Source organism: Lissotriton vulgaris, chromosome 9 (genome assembly GCF_964263255.1).
Source record: "Lissotriton vulgaris chromosome 9, aLisVul1.2, whole genome shotgun sequence".
NCBI classification, from domain to species: domain Eukaryota; kingdom Metazoa; phylum Chordata; class Amphibia; order Caudata; family Salamandridae; genus Lissotriton; species Lissotriton vulgaris.
The window spans coordinates 539,601,353-539,617,587 of NC_141697.1; the positions used below are offsets into that span (position 1 = coordinate 539,601,353).

The 16,235-nt window shown below is 43.7% G+C and overlaps 9 non-coding genes across 9 annotated transcripts; all 9 read right to left on the reverse strand.

Annotated features, from left to right (window-relative positions):
• Nucleotides 1–1,586: 1,586 nt before the first annotated feature.
• TRNAG-UCC (transfer RNA glycine (anticodon UCC)) lies at nt 1,587–1,658 on the reverse strand. Its single transcript has one exon. It is a non-coding gene; the product is annotated as a tRNA-Gly (tRNA).
• A 1,523-nt stretch (nt 1,659–3,181) lies between these two features.
• Nucleotides 3,182–3,253, reverse strand: TRNAG-CCC (transfer RNA glycine (anticodon CCC)). The gene has a single exon. It is a non-coding gene; the product is annotated as a tRNA-Gly (tRNA).
• A 1,529-nt stretch (nt 3,254–4,782) lies between these two features.
• Nucleotides 4,783–4,854, reverse strand: TRNAG-UCC (transfer RNA glycine (anticodon UCC)). Its single transcript has one exon. It is a non-coding gene; the product is annotated as a tRNA-Gly (tRNA).
• Nucleotides 4,855–6,367: 1,513 nt separating this feature from the next.
• TRNAG-CCC (transfer RNA glycine (anticodon CCC)) lies at nt 6,368–6,439 on the reverse strand. Its single transcript has one exon. It is a non-coding gene; the product is annotated as a tRNA-Gly (tRNA).
• Nucleotides 6,440–7,973: 1,534 nt separating this feature from the next.
• Nucleotides 7,974–8,045, reverse strand: TRNAG-UCC (transfer RNA glycine (anticodon UCC)). Its single transcript has one exon. It is a non-coding gene; the product is annotated as a tRNA-Gly (tRNA).
• A 1,533-nt stretch (nt 8,046–9,578) lies between these two features.
• TRNAG-CCC (transfer RNA glycine (anticodon CCC)) lies at nt 9,579–9,650 on the reverse strand. Its single transcript has one exon. It is a non-coding gene; the product is annotated as a tRNA-Gly (tRNA).
• Nucleotides 9,651–12,769: 3,119 nt separating this feature from the next.
• On the reverse strand, nt 12,770–12,841 carry TRNAG-CCC (transfer RNA glycine (anticodon CCC)). The gene has a single exon. It is a non-coding gene; the product is annotated as a tRNA-Gly (tRNA).
• A 1,534-nt stretch (nt 12,842–14,375) lies between these two features.
• TRNAG-UCC (transfer RNA glycine (anticodon UCC)) lies at nt 14,376–14,447 on the reverse strand. The gene has a single exon. It is a non-coding gene; the product is annotated as a tRNA-Gly (tRNA).
• A 1,523-nt stretch (nt 14,448–15,970) lies between these two features.
• Nucleotides 15,971–16,042, reverse strand: TRNAG-CCC (transfer RNA glycine (anticodon CCC)). Its single transcript has one exon. It is a non-coding gene; the product is annotated as a tRNA-Gly (tRNA).
• Nucleotides 16,043–16,235: the final 193 nt, after the last annotated feature.

Sequence of the window (16,235 nt, forward strand, 5' to 3'; positions counted from 1 at the left end):
CCTGGGTCAACTGCTTGGGAAGCAGCTATGCTCACCACTATACCACCAACGCCCTCTGATGTGTTAGCTCTCGGTTCTAAATATTACGTTGCAGAAATCAATGACTATCTTGCACCAGCTTCAATGGTGCATTTGGTTTAGATACCAACATGAGAAGCAGTAGAACGTTTTTTGCAGAGGGTAAGGAACTGGGGATTGAAACCAAGGACAAAGTTGTGCAGAAGAGAAGAAATGAAAAGCAACAGTACAAATAGTAGAAATGAGCATATATAGGCAGCATGGGAAGCAAAGCAGGGAAGAGAAAGAGAACATTCCATGAAATGCCCAGGAGATAGATAAGAGCAGAACAAAAAGGGAAGAATGAAATTCAAAGCATGCCCAGAAAGTTGTGTGAAGCTCCCACCAGTCAGTCATTTATGGTTATAATTGTGTGTCTTTACTTTCAAAGTACAGGGTTGTACCTTTCACGATCACTCTTGTATTACACAGACACGAATAGTTGAGAAGTCTTTTCTCACATAGCTGGCACAAGCTTGCACTTTTCCTTTCTGGCTATGTGGAAATGACAGCTTGGTCCTTGGAAGGAAAATCAAGCAAAATTAGCAGAGGATGGTTTCGATCCATCGACCTCTGGGTTATGGGCCCAGCACGCTTCCGCTGCGCCACTCTGCTCCTTTGTGAAAGTGTTCTCTTTATGCAGATGAGGAGGCATTCAGAGAAGTGACGTGGGATTGGTCGGGCTCTCACCTCATTTGCCTAAGTATATCGCAAGGCATGCTGGGTGCAGAAAATCTTTATCTTCCCCTCTCACAATCAGTCACAACTGAAAGTCCAGACCCTCTTAGGCACTAGCCGTTTCAGGCCTTTAACAAGACAACAGCTCTCCGACGCTCTCTGTCTCTCTCTCTCTCTGTGATCCTAGTGCTTGCATGCTCAGTATTTGGCTTTACCTGGGAGCCAGAGATCTACCCGGTGAGGGCTTGCCGGGTATAAGGCTTTAGAGCGTTTGGGAGCGTTCGGTACATGAGAGGACGTTGGACTGGAAGCTATGCAAATTTGAAGCATCCAAACTTCCTGCTGCAGTCGGAGGCTCTTTCCATGGACATCTGCCTTTTGGATTCCTCTAAACTTGCCCTCTGATGAAACATTTTGTGAGCTGCAGTTACCTCCGACGGCTACAAGGTGGTGCTACATTCAGGTGAGGGCACAAGTATGCACAAAATGTTGGGGACTTTTGCCAGATTTATTGCTGGATCTTGCATATTTTTTTCAGAGGCTAAATATTGCCTAGGAAATGCTTTTTAACATAGAGATGCTGGAGTTAAAATGTCTGGTCGGGCCTCAGCCCTTTCATTGTCTGCCCACTGTAACATATTTTTTTACCAGTACATGTGAGTGGTGACTCTGCTTTATGAAACTTATCATATATTAGGACAATGAATATAGCAGAAGGGGCGATCGAAATGCTTGCCTACATATTTGTTTATTTTTTATATAATGGCTGATTAACCTCTTAATTATATTACCATTTTGTGAAATGTTGCTTTAAAATATATCCTGCTTGCAGAATTTATAAGTATTTGTACTGCGTTGGCCGGGAATCGAACCCGGGTCAACTGCTTGGAAGGCAGCTATGCTCACCACTATACCACCAACGCCCTCTGATCTTTGCGCTCTCGGTTCTAAACATTAGGACCCTGAGTTCAATGACTATCATGCACCAGCTTCAATGGTGCATTTGGTTTAGATACCAACATGAAAAGCAATAGAAAGTTTTTGTAGAGGGTAAGGAACTGGGATTGAAACCAAGGACAAAGCTGTGCAGAAGAGAAGAATGGAAAGCAGCAATACAAATAATGGATATGAACACATAGAGGCAGCATGGGAAGCAAAGCAGGGAAGAGAAATAGAGAACATTCCATGAAATGCCCAGGAGATAGATAAGAGCAGAACAAAAAAGGGAAGAATGAAATTCAAAGCCTCCACATAAAAGTGTTTGAAGGTCCCACCAGTCATTCATGCTTATTATTGTGTGCCTTTACTTTCAAAGTACAGTGTGGAGCCTTTGACGATCCCTCTCTTGTATTTCAGCAGACACAGATAGTTGAGAAGTCTTTTCTCACATAGCTGGCACACGCTTGCGCTTTTCCTTGCTGGCAGCGTGGAAATGACAGCTTGGTCCTTGGAAGTAAAATCAAGCAAAATTAGCAGAGGATGGTTTCGATCCACCGACCTCTGGGTTATGGGCCCAGCACGCTTCCGCTGCGCCACTCTGCTCTGTTGTGAAAGTGTTCTTTTTATGCAGATAAGGAGCATTAAGCAGAGTAGCATGGGATTGGTCTGGCTCTCACCTCATTTGCATAAGTATATCCCAAGGCATGCTGGGTGCAGAAAAACTTCATCTTCCCCTCTCACAATCAGTCATAACTGAAAGTCAGACACTCTTAGGCACTAGCCGTTTCAGGCCTTTATCAAGACAGTAGCTCTTGAACCATCTCTCTCTCGCTCTGTGATCCTAGCACTAGCATGCTCAGGATTTGGCTTTACCTTGGAGCCAGAGATATACCCGGTGAGGGCTTGCCCGGTGTGAGGCTTTTGAGCGTTTGGGAGCGTTCGGGACGTGAGTGGACGTTGGACAGGAAACTATGCGAATATGAAGCCTCCAACATTCCTGCTTCAGTGAGTGGTTATTTCCATGGACATCTGACTCTTGGATTCCTCTCAACTTGCCTTCTGATAAAACATTTTGTGAGCAGCAGTTTCCTTCGACAGCTACAAGGTGGCGCTACATTCAGGTGAGAGCACAAGTATGCACAAAATGTTAGGGACTTTTGCCAGATTTATCGGTGGATCTTGCATATTTTTTTCAGAGGCTAGATATTGCCTAGAAATGCTTTTTAACATAGAGATGCTGGAGTTACAATGTCTGGTCGGGCCTCAGCCCTTCCATTGTTTGCCCACTGTAACAAATTTATTACCAGCATATGTGTGTTGTGACTCTGCTTTATGAAACTTATCATATATTAGGACAATGTATGTAGCAGAAGGTGCGATTGAGATGTTTGCCCACGTATTTGTTTATTTTTTTATATATGGCTGATTAATCTGTTCGTGAAATTTCCATTTTGTGACATGTTGCATTACAATATATCCTGCTTGCAGAATATATAAGTATTTTCAGTGCGTTGGCCGGGAATCGAACCCGGGTCAACTGCTTGGGAAGCAGCTATGCTCACCACTATACCACCAACGCCCTCTGATGTGTTAGCTCTCGGTTCTAAATATTACGTTGCAGAAATCAATGACTATCTTGCACCAGCTTCAATGGTGCATTTGGTTTAGATACCAACATGAGAAGCAGTAGAACGTTTTTTGCAGAGGGTAAGGAACTGGGGATTGAAACCAAGGACAAAGTTGTGCAGAAGAGAAGAAATGAAAAGCAACAGTACAAATAGTAGAAATGAGCATATATAGGCAGCATGGGAAGCAAAGCAGGGAAGAGAAAGAGAACATTCCATGAAATGCCCAGGAGATAGATAAGAGCAGAACAAAAAGGGAAGAATGAAATTCAAAGCATGCCCAGAAAGTTGTGTGAAGCTCCCACCAGTCATTTATGGTTATAATTGTGTGTCTTTACTTTCAAAGTACAGGGTTGTACCTTTCACGATCACTCTTGTATTACACAGACACGAATAGTTGAGAAGTCTTTTCTCACATAGCTGGCACAAGCTTGCACTTTTCCTTTCTGGCTATGTGGAAATGACAGCTTGGTCCTTGGAAGGAAAATCAAGCAAAATTAGCAGAGGATGGTTTCGATCCATCGACCTCTGGGTTATGGGCCCAGCACGCTTCCGCTGCGCCACTCTGCTCCTTTGTGAAAGTGTTCTCTTTATGCAGATGAGGAGGCATTCAGAGAAGTGACGTGGGATTGGTCGGGCTCTCACCTCATTTGCCTAAGTATATCGCAAGGCATGCTGGGTGCAGAAAATCTTTATCTTCCCCTCTCACAATCAGTCACAACTGAAAGTCCAGACCCTCTTAGGCACTAGCCGTTTCAGGCCTTTAACAAGACAACAGCTCTCCGACGCTCTCTGTCTCTCTCTCTCTCTGTGATCCTAGTGCTTGCATGCTCAGTATTTGGCTTTTCCTGGGAGCCAGAGATCTACCCGGTGAGGGCTTGCCGGTATAAGGCTTTAGAGCGTTTGGGAGCGTTCGGTACATGAGAGGACGTTGGACTGGAAGCTATGCAAATTTGAAGCATCCAAACTTCCTGCTGCAGTCGGAGGCTCTTTCCATGGACATCTGCCTTTTGGATTCCTCTAAACTTGCCCTCTGATGAAACATTTTGTGAGCTGCAGTTACCTCCGACGGCTACAAGGTGGTGCTACATTCAGGTGAGGGCACAAGTATGCACAAAATGTTGGGGACTTTTGCCAGATTTATTGCTGGATCTTGCATATCTTTTTCAGAGGCTAAATATTGCCTAGGAAATGCTTTTTAACATAGAGATGCTGGAGTTAAAATGTCTGGTCGGGCCTCAGCCCTTTCATTGTCTGCCCACTGTAACATATTTTTTTACCAGTACATGTGAGTGGTGACTCTGCTTTATGAAACTTATCATATATTAGGACAATGAATATAGCAGAAGGGGCGATCGAAATGCTTGCCTACATATTTGTTTATTTTTTATATAATGGCTGATTAACCTCTTAATTATATTACCAGTTTGTGAAATGTTGCTTTAAAATATATCCTGCTTGCAGAATATATATGTATTTGTACTGCGTTGGCCGGGAATCGAACCCGGGTCAACTGCTTGGAAGGCAGCTATGCTCACCACTATACCACCAACGCCCTCTGATCTTTGCGCTCTCGGTTCTAAACATTAGGACCCTGAGTTCAATGACTATCATGCACCAACTTCAATGGTGCATTTGGTTTAGATACCAACATGAAAAGCAATAGAAAGTTTTTGAAGAGGGTAAGGAACTGGGATTGAAACCAAGGACAAAGCTGTGCAGAAGAGAAGAATGGAAAGCAGCAATACAAATAAAAGATATGAACACATAGAGGCAGCATGGGAAGCAAAGCAGGGAAGAGAAATAGAGAACATTCCATGAAATGCCCAGGAGATAGATAAGAGCAGAACAAAAAAGGGAAGAATGAAATTCAAAGCCTCCACATAAAAGTGTTTGAAGGTCCCACCAGTCATTCATGCTTATTATTGTGTGCCTTTACTTTCAAAGTACAGTGTGGAGCCTTTGACGATCCCTCTCTTGTATTTCAGCAGACACAGATAGTTGAGAAGTCTTTTCTCACATAGCTGGCACAAGCTTGCGCTTTTCCTTGCTGGTAGCGTGGAAATGACAGCTTGGTCCTTGGAAGTAAAATCAAGCAAAATTAGCAGAGGATGGTTTCGATCCATCGACCTCTGGGTTATGGGCCCAGCACGCTTCCGCTGCGCCACTCTGCTCCGTTGTGAAAGTGTTCTTTTTATGCAGATAAGGAGCATTAGGCAGAGTAGCATGGGATTGGTCTGGCTCTCACCTCATTTGCATAAGTATATCCCAAGGCATGCTGGGTGCAGAAAAACTTCATCTTCCCCTCTCACAATCAGTCATAACTGAAAGTCAGACACTCTTAGGCACTAGCCGTTTCAGGCCTTTATCAAGACAGTAGCTCTTGAACCATCTCTCTCTCGCTCTGTGATCCTAGCACTAGCATGCTCAGGATTTGGCTTTACCTTGGAGCCAGAGATATACCCGGTGAGGGCTTGCCCGGTGTGAGGCTTTTGAGCGTTTGGGAGCGTTGTGGACGTTGGACAGGAAACTATGCGAATATGAAGCCTCCAACATTCCTGCTTCAGTGAGTGGTTCTTTCCATGGACATCTGACTCTTGGATTCCTCTCAACTTGCCTTCTGATAAAACATTTTGTGAGCAGCAGTTTCCTTCGACAGCTACAAGGTGGCGCTACATTCAGGTGAGAGCACAAGTATGCACAAAATGTTAGGGACTTTTGCCAGATTTATCGGTGGATCTTGCATATTTTTTTCAGAGGCTAGATATTGCCTAGAAATGCTTTTTAACATAGAGATGCTGGAGTTACAATGTCTGGTCGGGCCTCAGCCCTTTCATTGTCTGCCCACTGTAACAAATTTATTACCAGCACATGTGTGTTGTGACTCTGCTTTATGAAACTTATCATATATTAGGACAATGTATGTAGCAGAAGGTGCGATTGAGATGTTTGCCCACGTATTTGTTTATTTTTTTATATATGGCTGATTAATCTGTTCGTGAAATTTCCATTTTGTGACATGTTGCATTACAATATATCCTTCTTGCAGAATATATAAGTATTTTCAGTGCGTTGGCCGGGAATCGAACCCGGGTCAACTGCTTGGGAAGCAGCTATGCTCACCACTATACCACCAACGCCCTCTGATGTGTTAGCTCTCGGTTCTAAATATTACGTTGCAGAAATCAATGACTATCTTGCACCAGCTTCAATGGTGCATTTGGTTTAGATACCAACATGAGAAGCAGTAGAACGTTTTTTGCAGAGGGTAAGGAACTGGGGATTGAAACCAAGGACAAAGTTGTGCAGAAGAGAAGAAATGAAAAGCAACAGTACAAATAGTAGAAATGAGCATATATAGGCAGCATGGGAAGCAAAGCAGGGAAGAGAAAGAGAACATTCCATGAAATGCCCAGAAGATAGATAAGAGCAGAACAAAAAGGGAAGAATGAAATTCAAAGCATGCCCAGAAAGTTGTGTGAAGCTCCCACCAGTCAGTCATTTATGGTTATAATTGTGTGTCTTTACTTTCAAAGTACAGGGTTGTACCTTTCACGATCACTCTTGTATTACACAGACACGAATAGTTGAGAAGTCTTTTCTCACATAGCTGGCACAAGCTTGCACTTTTCATTTCTGGCTATGTGGAAATGACAGCTTGGTCCTTGGAAGGAAAATCAAGCAAAATTAGCAGAGGATGGTTTCGATCCATCGACCTCTGGGTTATGGGCCCAGCACGCTTCCGCTGCGCCACTCTGCTCCTTTGTGAAAGTGTTCTCTTTATGCAGATGAGGAGGCATTCAGAGAAGTGACGTGGGATTGGTCGGGCTCTCACCTCATTTGCCTAAGTATATCGCAAGGCATGCTGGGTGCAGAAAATCTTTATCTTCCCCTCTCACAATCAGTCACAACTGAAAGTCCAGACCCTCTTAGGCACTAGCCGTTTCAGGCCTTTAACAAGACAACAGCTCTCCGACGCTCTCTGTCTCTCTCTCTCTCTGTGATCCTAGTGCTTGCATGCTCAGTATTTGGCTTTACCTGGGAGCCAGAGATCTACCCGGTGAGGGCTTGCCGGGTATAAGGCTTTAGAGCGTTTGGGAGCGTTCGGTACATGAGAGGACGTTGGACTGGAAGCTATGCAAATTTGAAGCATCCAAACTTCCTGCTGCAGTCGGAGGCTCTTTCCATGGACATCTGCCTTTTGGATTCCTCTAAACTTGCCCTCTGATGAAACATTTTGTGAGCTGCAGTTACCTCCGACGGCTACAAGGTGGTGCTACATTCAGGTGAGGGCACAAGTATGCACAAAATGTTGGGGACTTTTGCCAGATTTATTGCTGGATCTTGCATATTTTTTTCAGAGGCTAAATATTGCCTAGGAAATGCTTTTTAACATAGAGATGCTGGAGTTAAAATGTCTGGTCGGGCCTCAGCCCTTTCATTGTCTGCCCACTGTAACATATTTTTTTACCAGTACATGTGAGTGGTGACTCTGCTTTATGAAACTTATCATATATTAGGACAATGAATATAGCAGAAGGGGCGATCGAAATGCTTGCCTACATATTTGTTTATTTTTTATATAATGGCTGATTAACCTCTTAATTATATTACCATTTTGTGAAATGTTGCTTTAAAATATATCCTGCTTGCAGAATATATAAGTATTTGTACTGCGTTGGCCGGGAATCGAACCCGGGTCAACTGCTTGGAAGGCAGCTATGCTCACCACTATACCACCAACGCCCTCTGATCTTTGCGCTCTCGGTTCTAAACATTAGGACCCTGAGTTCAATGACTATCATGCACCAGCTTCAATGGTGCATTTGGTTTAGATACCAACATGAAAAGCAATAGAAAGTTTTTGTAGAGGGTAAGGAACTGGGATTGAAACCAAGGACAAAGCTGTGCAGAAGAGAAGAATGGAAAGCAGCAATACAAATAATAGATATGAACACATAGAGGCAGCATGGGAAGCAAAGCAGGGAAGAGAAATAGAGAACATTCCATGAAATGCCCAGGAGATAGATAAGAGCAGAACAAAAAAGGGAAGAATGAAATTCAAAGCCTCCACATAAAAGTGTTTGAAGGTCCCACCAGTCATTCATGCTTATTATTGTGTGCCTTTACTTTCAAAGTACAGTGTGGATCCTTTGACGATCCCTCTCTTGTATTTCAGCAGACACAGATAGTTGAGAAGTCTTTTCTCACATAGCTGGCACACGCTTGCGCTTTTCCTTGCTGGCAGCGTGGAAATGACAGCTTGGTCCTTGGAAGTAAAATCAAGCAAAATTAGCAGAGGATGGTTTCGATCCATCGACCTCTGGGTTATGGGCCCAGCACGCTTCCGCTGCGCCACTCTGCTCCGTTGTGAAAGTGTTCTTTTTATGCAGATAAGGAGCATTAAGCAGAGTAGCATGGGATTGGTCTGGCTCTCACCTCATTTGCATAAGTATATCCCAAGGCATGCTGGGTGCAGAAAAACTTCATCTTCCCCTCTCACAATCAGTCATAACTGAAAGTCAGACACTCTTAGGCACTAGCCGTTTCAGGCCTTTATCAAGACAGTAGCTCTTGAACCATCTCTCTCTCTCTCTGTGATCCTAGCACTAGCATGCTCAGGATTTGGCTTTACCTGGGAGCCAGAGATATACCGGGTGAGGGCTTGCCCGGTGTGAGGCTTTTGAGCGTTTGGGAGCGTTTGGGAGCGTTCGGGACGTGAGTGGACGTTGGACAGGAAACTATGCGAATATGAAGCCTCCAACATTCCTGCTTCAGTGAGTGGTTCTTTCCATGGACATCTGACTCTTGGATTCCTCTCAACTTGCCTTCTGATAAAACATTTTGTGAGCAGCAGTTTCCTTCGACAGCTACAAGGTGGCGCTACATTCAGGTGAGAGCACAAGTATGCACAAAATGTTAGGGACTTTTGCCAGATTTATCGGTGGATCTTGCATATTTTTTTCAGAGGCTAGATATTGCCTAGAAATGCTTTTTAACATAGAGATGCTGGAGTTACAATGTCTGGTCGGGCCTCAGCCCTTCCATTGTTTGCCCACTGTAACAAATTTATTACCAGCACATGTGTGTTGTGACTCTGCTTTATGAAACTTATCATATATTAGGACAATGTATGTAGCAGAAGGTGCGATTGAGATGTTTGCCCACGTATTTGTTTATTTTTTTATATATGGCTGATTAATCTGTTCGTGAAATTTCCATTTTGTGACATGTTGCATTACAATATATCCTGCTTGCAGAATATATAAGTATTTTCAGTGCGTTGGCCGGGAATCGAACCCGGGTCAACTGCTTGGGAAGCAGCTATGCTCACCACTATACCACCAACGCCCTCTGATGTGTTAGCTCTCGGTTCTAAATATTATGTTGCAGAAATCAATGACTATCTTGCACCAGCTTCAATGGTGCATTTGGTTTAGATACCAACATGAGAAGCAGTAGAACGTTTTTTGCAGAGGGTAAGGAACTGGGGATTGAAACCAAGGACAAAGTTGTGCAGAAGAGAAGAAATGAAAAGCAACAGTACAAATAGTAGAAATGAGCATATATAGGCAGCATGGGAAGCAAAGCAGGGAAGAGAAAGAGAACATTCCATGAAATGCCCAGGAGATAGATAAGAGCAGAACAAAAAGGGAAGAATGAAATTCAAAGCATGCCCAGAAAGTTGTGTGAAGCTCCCACCAGTCAGTCATTTATGGTTATAATTGTGTGTCTTTACTTTCAAAGTACAGGGTTGTACCTTTCACGATCACTCTTGTATTACACAGACACGAATAGTTGAGAAGTCTTTTCTCACATAGCTGGCACAAGCTTGCACTTTTCCTTTCTGGCTATGTGGAAATGACAGCTTGGTCCTTGGAAGGAAAATCAAGCAAAATTAGCAGAGGATGGTTTCGATCCATCGACCTCTGGGTTATGGGCCCAGCACGCTTCCGCTGCGCCACTCTGCTCCTTTGTGAAAGTGTTCTCTTTATGCAGATGAGGAGGCATTCAGAGAAGTGACGTGGGATTGGTCAGGCTCTCACCTCATTTGCCTAAGTATATCGCAAGGCATGCTGGGTGCAGAAAATCTTTATCTTCCCCTCTCACAATCAGTCACAACTGAAAGTCCAGACCCTCTTAGGCACTAGCCGTTTCAGGCCTTTAACAAGACAACAGCTCTCCGACGCTCTCTGTCTCTCTCTCTCTCTGTGATCCTAGTGCTTGCATGCTCAGTATTTGGCTTTACCTGGGAGCCAGAGATCTACCCGGTGAGGGCTTGCCGGGTATAAGGCTTTAGAGCGTTTGGGAGCATTCGGTACATGAGAGGACGTTGGACTGGAAGCTATGCAAATTTGAAGCATCCAAACTTCCTGCTGCAGTCGGAGGCTCTTTCCATGGACATCTGCCTTTTGGATTCCTCTAAACTTGCCCTCTGATGAAACATTTTGTGAGCTGCAGTTACCTCCGACGGCTACAAGGCGGTGCTACATTCAGGTGAGGGCACAAGTATGCACAAAATGTTGGGGACTTTTGCCAGATTTATTGCTGGATCTTGCATATTTTTTTCAGAGGCTAAATATTGCCTAGGAAATGCTTTTTAACATAGAGATGCTGGAGTTAAAATGTCTGGTCGGGCCTCAGCCCTTTCATTGTCTGCCCACTGTAACATATTTTTTTACCAGCACATGTGAGTGGTGACTCTGCTTTATGAAACTTATCATATATTAGGACAATGAATATAGCAGAAGGGGCGATCGACATGCTTGCCTACATATTTGTTTATTTTTTATATAATGGCTGATTAACCTCTTCATTATATTACCATTTTGTGAAATGTTGCTTTAAAATATATCCTGCTTGCAGAATATATAAGTATTTGTACTGCGTTGGCCGGGAATCGAACCCGGGTCCACTTTTTTGAAGGCAGCTATGCTCACCACTATACCACCAACGCCCTCTGATCTGTGCGCTCTCGGTTCTAAACATTAGGACCCTGAGTTCAATGACTATCATGCACCAGCTTCAATTGTGCATTTGAATTAGATACCAACATGAAAAGCAATAGAAAGTTTTTGTAGAGGGTAAGGAACTGGGATTGAAACCAAGGACAAAGCTGTGCAGAAGAGAAGAATGGAAAGCAGCAATACAAATAATAGATATGAACACATAGAGGCAGCATGGGAAGCAAAGCAGGGAAGAGAAATAGAGAACATTCCATGAAATGCCCAGGAGATAGATAAGAGCAGAACAAAAAAGGGAAGAATGAAATTCAAAGCCTCCACATAAAAGTGTTTGAAGGTCCCACCAGTCATTCATGCTTATTATTGTGTGCCTTTACTTTCAAAGTACAGTGTGGAGCCTTTGACGATCCCTCTCTTGTATTTCAGCAGACACAGATAGTTGAGAAGTCTTTTCTCACATAGCTGGCACAAGCTTGCGCTTTTCCTTGCTGGTAGCGTGGAAATGACAGCTTGGTCCTTGGAAGTAAAATCAAGCAAAATTAGCAGAGGATGGTTTCGATCCATCGACCTCTGGGTTATGGGCCCAGCACGCTTCCGCTGCGCCACTCTGCTCCGTTGTGAAAGTGTTCTTTTTATGCAGATAAGGAGCATTAGGCAGAGTAGCATGGGATTGGTCTGGCTCTCACCTCATTTGCATAAGTATATCCCAAGGCATGCTGGGTGCAGAAAAACTTCATCTTCCCCTCTCACAATCAGTCATAACTGAAAGTCAGACACTCTTAGGCACTAGCCGTTTCAGGCCTTTATCAAGACAGTAGCTCTTGAACCATCTCTCTCTCGCTCTGTGATCCTAGCACTAGCATGCTCAGGATTTGGCTTTACCTTGGAGCCAGAGATATACCCGGTGAGGGCTTGCCCGGTGTGAGGCTTTTGAGCGTTCGGGACGTGAGTGGACGTTGGACAGGAAACTATGCGAATATGAAGCCTCCAACATTCCTGCTTCAGTGAGTGGTTCTTTCCATGGACATCTGACTCTTGGATTCCTCTCAACTTGCCTTCTGATAAAACATTTTGTGAGCAGCAGTTTCCTTCGACAGCTACAAGGTGGCGCTACATTCAGGTGAGAGCACAAGTATGCACAAAATGTTAGGGACTTTTGCCAGATTTATCGGTGGATCTTGCATATTTTTTTCAGAGGCTAGATATTGCCTAGAAATGCTTTTTAACATAGAGATGCTGGAGTTACAATGTCTGGTCGGGCCTCAGCCCTTCCATTGTTTGCCCACTGTAACAAATTTATTACCAGCATATGTGTGTTGTGACTCTGCTTTATGAAACTTATCATATATTAGGACAATGTATGTAGCAGAAGGTGCGATTGAGATGTTTGCCCACGTATTTGTTTATTTTTTTATATATGGCTGATTAATCTGTTCGTGAAATTTCCATTTTGTGACATGTTGCATTACAATATATCCTGCTTGCAGAATATATAAGTATTTTCAGTGCGTTGGCCGGGAATCGAACCCGGGTCAACTGCTTGGGAAGCAGCTATGCTCACCACTATACCACCAACGCCCTCTGATGTGTTAGCTCTCGGTTCTAAATATTACGTTGCAGAAATCAATGACTATCTTGCACCAGCTTCAATGGTGCATTTGGTTTAGATACCAACATGAGAAGCAGTAGAACGTTTTTTGCAGAGGGTAAGGAACTGGGGATTGAAACCAAGGACAAAGTTGTGCAGAAGAGAAGAAATGAAAAGCAACAGTACAAATAGTAGAAATGAGCATATATAGGCAGCATGGGAAGCAAAGCAGGGAAGAGAAAGAGAACATTCCATGAAATGCCCAGAAGATAGATAAGAGCAGAACAAAAAGGGAAGAATGAAATTCAAAGCATGCCCAGAAAGTTGTGTGAAGCTCCCACCAGTCAGTCATTTATGGTTATAATTGTGTGTCTTTACTTTCAAAGTACAGGGTTGTACCTTTCACGATCACTCTTGTATTACACAGACACGAATAGTTGAGAAGTCTTTTCTCACATAGCTGGCACAAGCTTGCACTTTTCATTTCTGGCTATGTGGAAATGACAGCTTGGTCCTTGGAAGGAAAATCAAGCAAAATTAGCAGAGGATGGTTTCGATCCATCGACCTCTGGGTTATGGGCCCAGCACGCTTCCGCTGCGCCACTCTGCTCCTTTGTGAAAGTGTTCTCTTTATGCAGATGAGGAGGCATTCAGAGAAGTGACGTGGGATTGGTCGGGCTCTCACCTCATTTGCCTAAGTATATCGCAAGGCATGCTGGGTGCAGAAAATCTTTATCTTCCCCTCTCACAATCAGTCACAACTGAAAGTCCAGACCCTCTTAGGCACTAGCCGTTTCAGGCCTTTAACAAGACAACAGCTCTCCGACGCTCTCTGTCTCTCTCTCTCTCTGTGATCCTAGTGCTTGCATGCTCAGTATTTGGCTTTACCTGGGAGCCAGAGATCTACCCGGTGAGGGCTTGCCGGGTATAAGGCTTTAGAGCGTTTGGGAGCGTTCGGTACATGAGAGGACGTTGGACTGGAAGCTATGCAAATTTGAAGCATCCAAACTTCCTGCTGCAGTCGGAGGCTCTTTCCATGGACATCTGCCTTTTGGATTCCTCTAAACTTGCCCTCTGATGAAACATTTTGTGAGCTGCAGTTACCTCCGACGGCTACAAGGTGGTGCTACATTCAGGTGAGGGCACAAGTATGCACAAAATGTTGGGGACTTTTGCCAGATTTATTGCTGGATCTTGCATATTTTTTTCAGAGGCTAAATATTGCCTAGGAAATGCTTTTTAACATAGAGATGCTGGAGTTAAAATGTCTGGTCGGGCCTCAGCCCTTTCATTGTCTGCCCACTGTAACATATTTTTTTACCAGTACATGTGAGTGGTGACTCTGCTTTATGAAACTTATCATATATTAGGACAATGAATATAGCAGAAGGGGCGATCGAAATGCTTGCCTACATATTTGTTTATTTTTTATATAATGGCTGATTAACCTCTTAATTATATTACCATTTTGTGAAATGTTGCTTTAAAATATATCCTGCTTGCAGAATATATAAGTATTTGTACTGCGTTGGCCGGGAATCGAACCCGGGTCAACTGCTTGGAAGGCAGCTATGCTCACCACTATACCACCAACGCCCTCTGATCTTTGCGCTCTCGGTTCTAAACATTAGGACCCTGAGTTCAATGACTATCATGCACCAGCTTCAATGGTGCATTTGGTTTAGATACCAACATGAAAAGCAATAGAAAGTTTTTGTAGAGGGTAAGGAACTGGGATTGAAACCAAGGACAAAGCTGTGCAGAAGAGAAGAATGGAAAGCAGCAATACAAATAATAGATATGAACACATAGAGGCAGCATGGGAAGCAAAGCAGGGAAGAGAAATAGAGAACATTCCATGAAATGCCCAGGAGATAGATAAGAGCAGAACAAAAAAGGGAAGAATGAAATTCAAAGCCTCCACATAAAAGTGTTTGAAGGTCCCACCAGTCATTCATGCTTATTATTGTGTGCCTTTACTTTCAAAGTACAGTGTGGAGCCTTTGACGATCCCTCTCTTGTATTTCAGCAGACACAGATAGTTGAGAAGTCTTTTCTCACATAGCTGGCACACGCTTGCGCTTTTCCTTGCTGGCAGCGTGGAAATGACAGCTTGGTCCTTGGAAGTAAAATCAAGCAAAATTAGCAGAGGATGGTTTCGATCCATCGACCTCTGGGTTATGGGCCCAGCACGCTTCCGCTGCGCCACTCTGCTCTGTTGTGAAAGTGTTCTTTTTATGCACATAAGGAGCATTAAGCAGAGTAGCATGGGATTGGTCTGGCTCTCACCTCATTTGCATAAGTATATCCCAAGGCATGCTGGGTGCAGAAAAACTTCATCTTCCCCTCTCACAATCAGTCATAACTGAAAGTCAGACACTCTTAGGCACTAGCCGTTTCAGGCCTTTATCAAGACAGTAGCTCTTGAACCATCTCTCTCTCGCTCTGTGATCCTAGCACTAGCATGCTCAGGATTTGGCTTTACCTTGGAGCCAGAGATATACCCGGTGAGGGCTTGCCCGGTGTGAGGCTTTTGAGCGTTTGGGAGCGTTCGGGACGTGAGTGGACGTTGGACAGGAAACTATGCGAATATGAAGCCTCCAACATTCCTGCTTCAGTGAGTGGTTCTTTCCATGGACATCTGACTCTTGGATTCCTCTCAACTTGCCTTCTGATAAAACATTTTGTGAGCAGCAGTTTCCTTCGACAGCTACAAGGTGGCGCTACATTCAGGTGAGAGCACAAGTATGCACAAAATGTTAGGGACTTTTGCCAGATTTATCGGTGGATCTTGCATATTTTTTTCAGAGGCTAGATATTGCCTAGAAATGCTTTTTAACATAGAGATGCTGGAGTTACAATGTCTGGTCGGGCCTCAGCCCTTCCATTGTTTGCCCACTGTAACAAATTTATTACCAGCATATGTGTGTTGTGACTCTGCTTTATGAAACTTATCATATATTAGGACAATGTATGTAGCAGAAGGTGCGATTGAGATGTTTGCCCACGTATTTGTTTATTTTTTTATATATGGCTGATTAATCTGTTCGTGAAATTTCCATTTTGTGACATGTTGCATTACAATATATCCTGCTTGCAGAATATATAAGTATTTTCAGTGCGTTGGCCGGGAATCGAACCCGGGTCAACTGCTTGGGAAGCAGCTATGCTCACCACTATACCACCAACGCCCTCTGATGTGTTAGCTCTCGGTTCTAAATATTACGTTGCAGAAATCAATGACTATCTTGCACCAGCTTCAATGGTGCATTTGGTTTAGATACCAACATGAGAAGCAGTAGAACGTTTTTTGCAGAGGGTAAGGAACTGGGGATTGAAACCAAGGACAAAGTTGTGCAGAAGAGAAGAAATGAAAAGCAACAG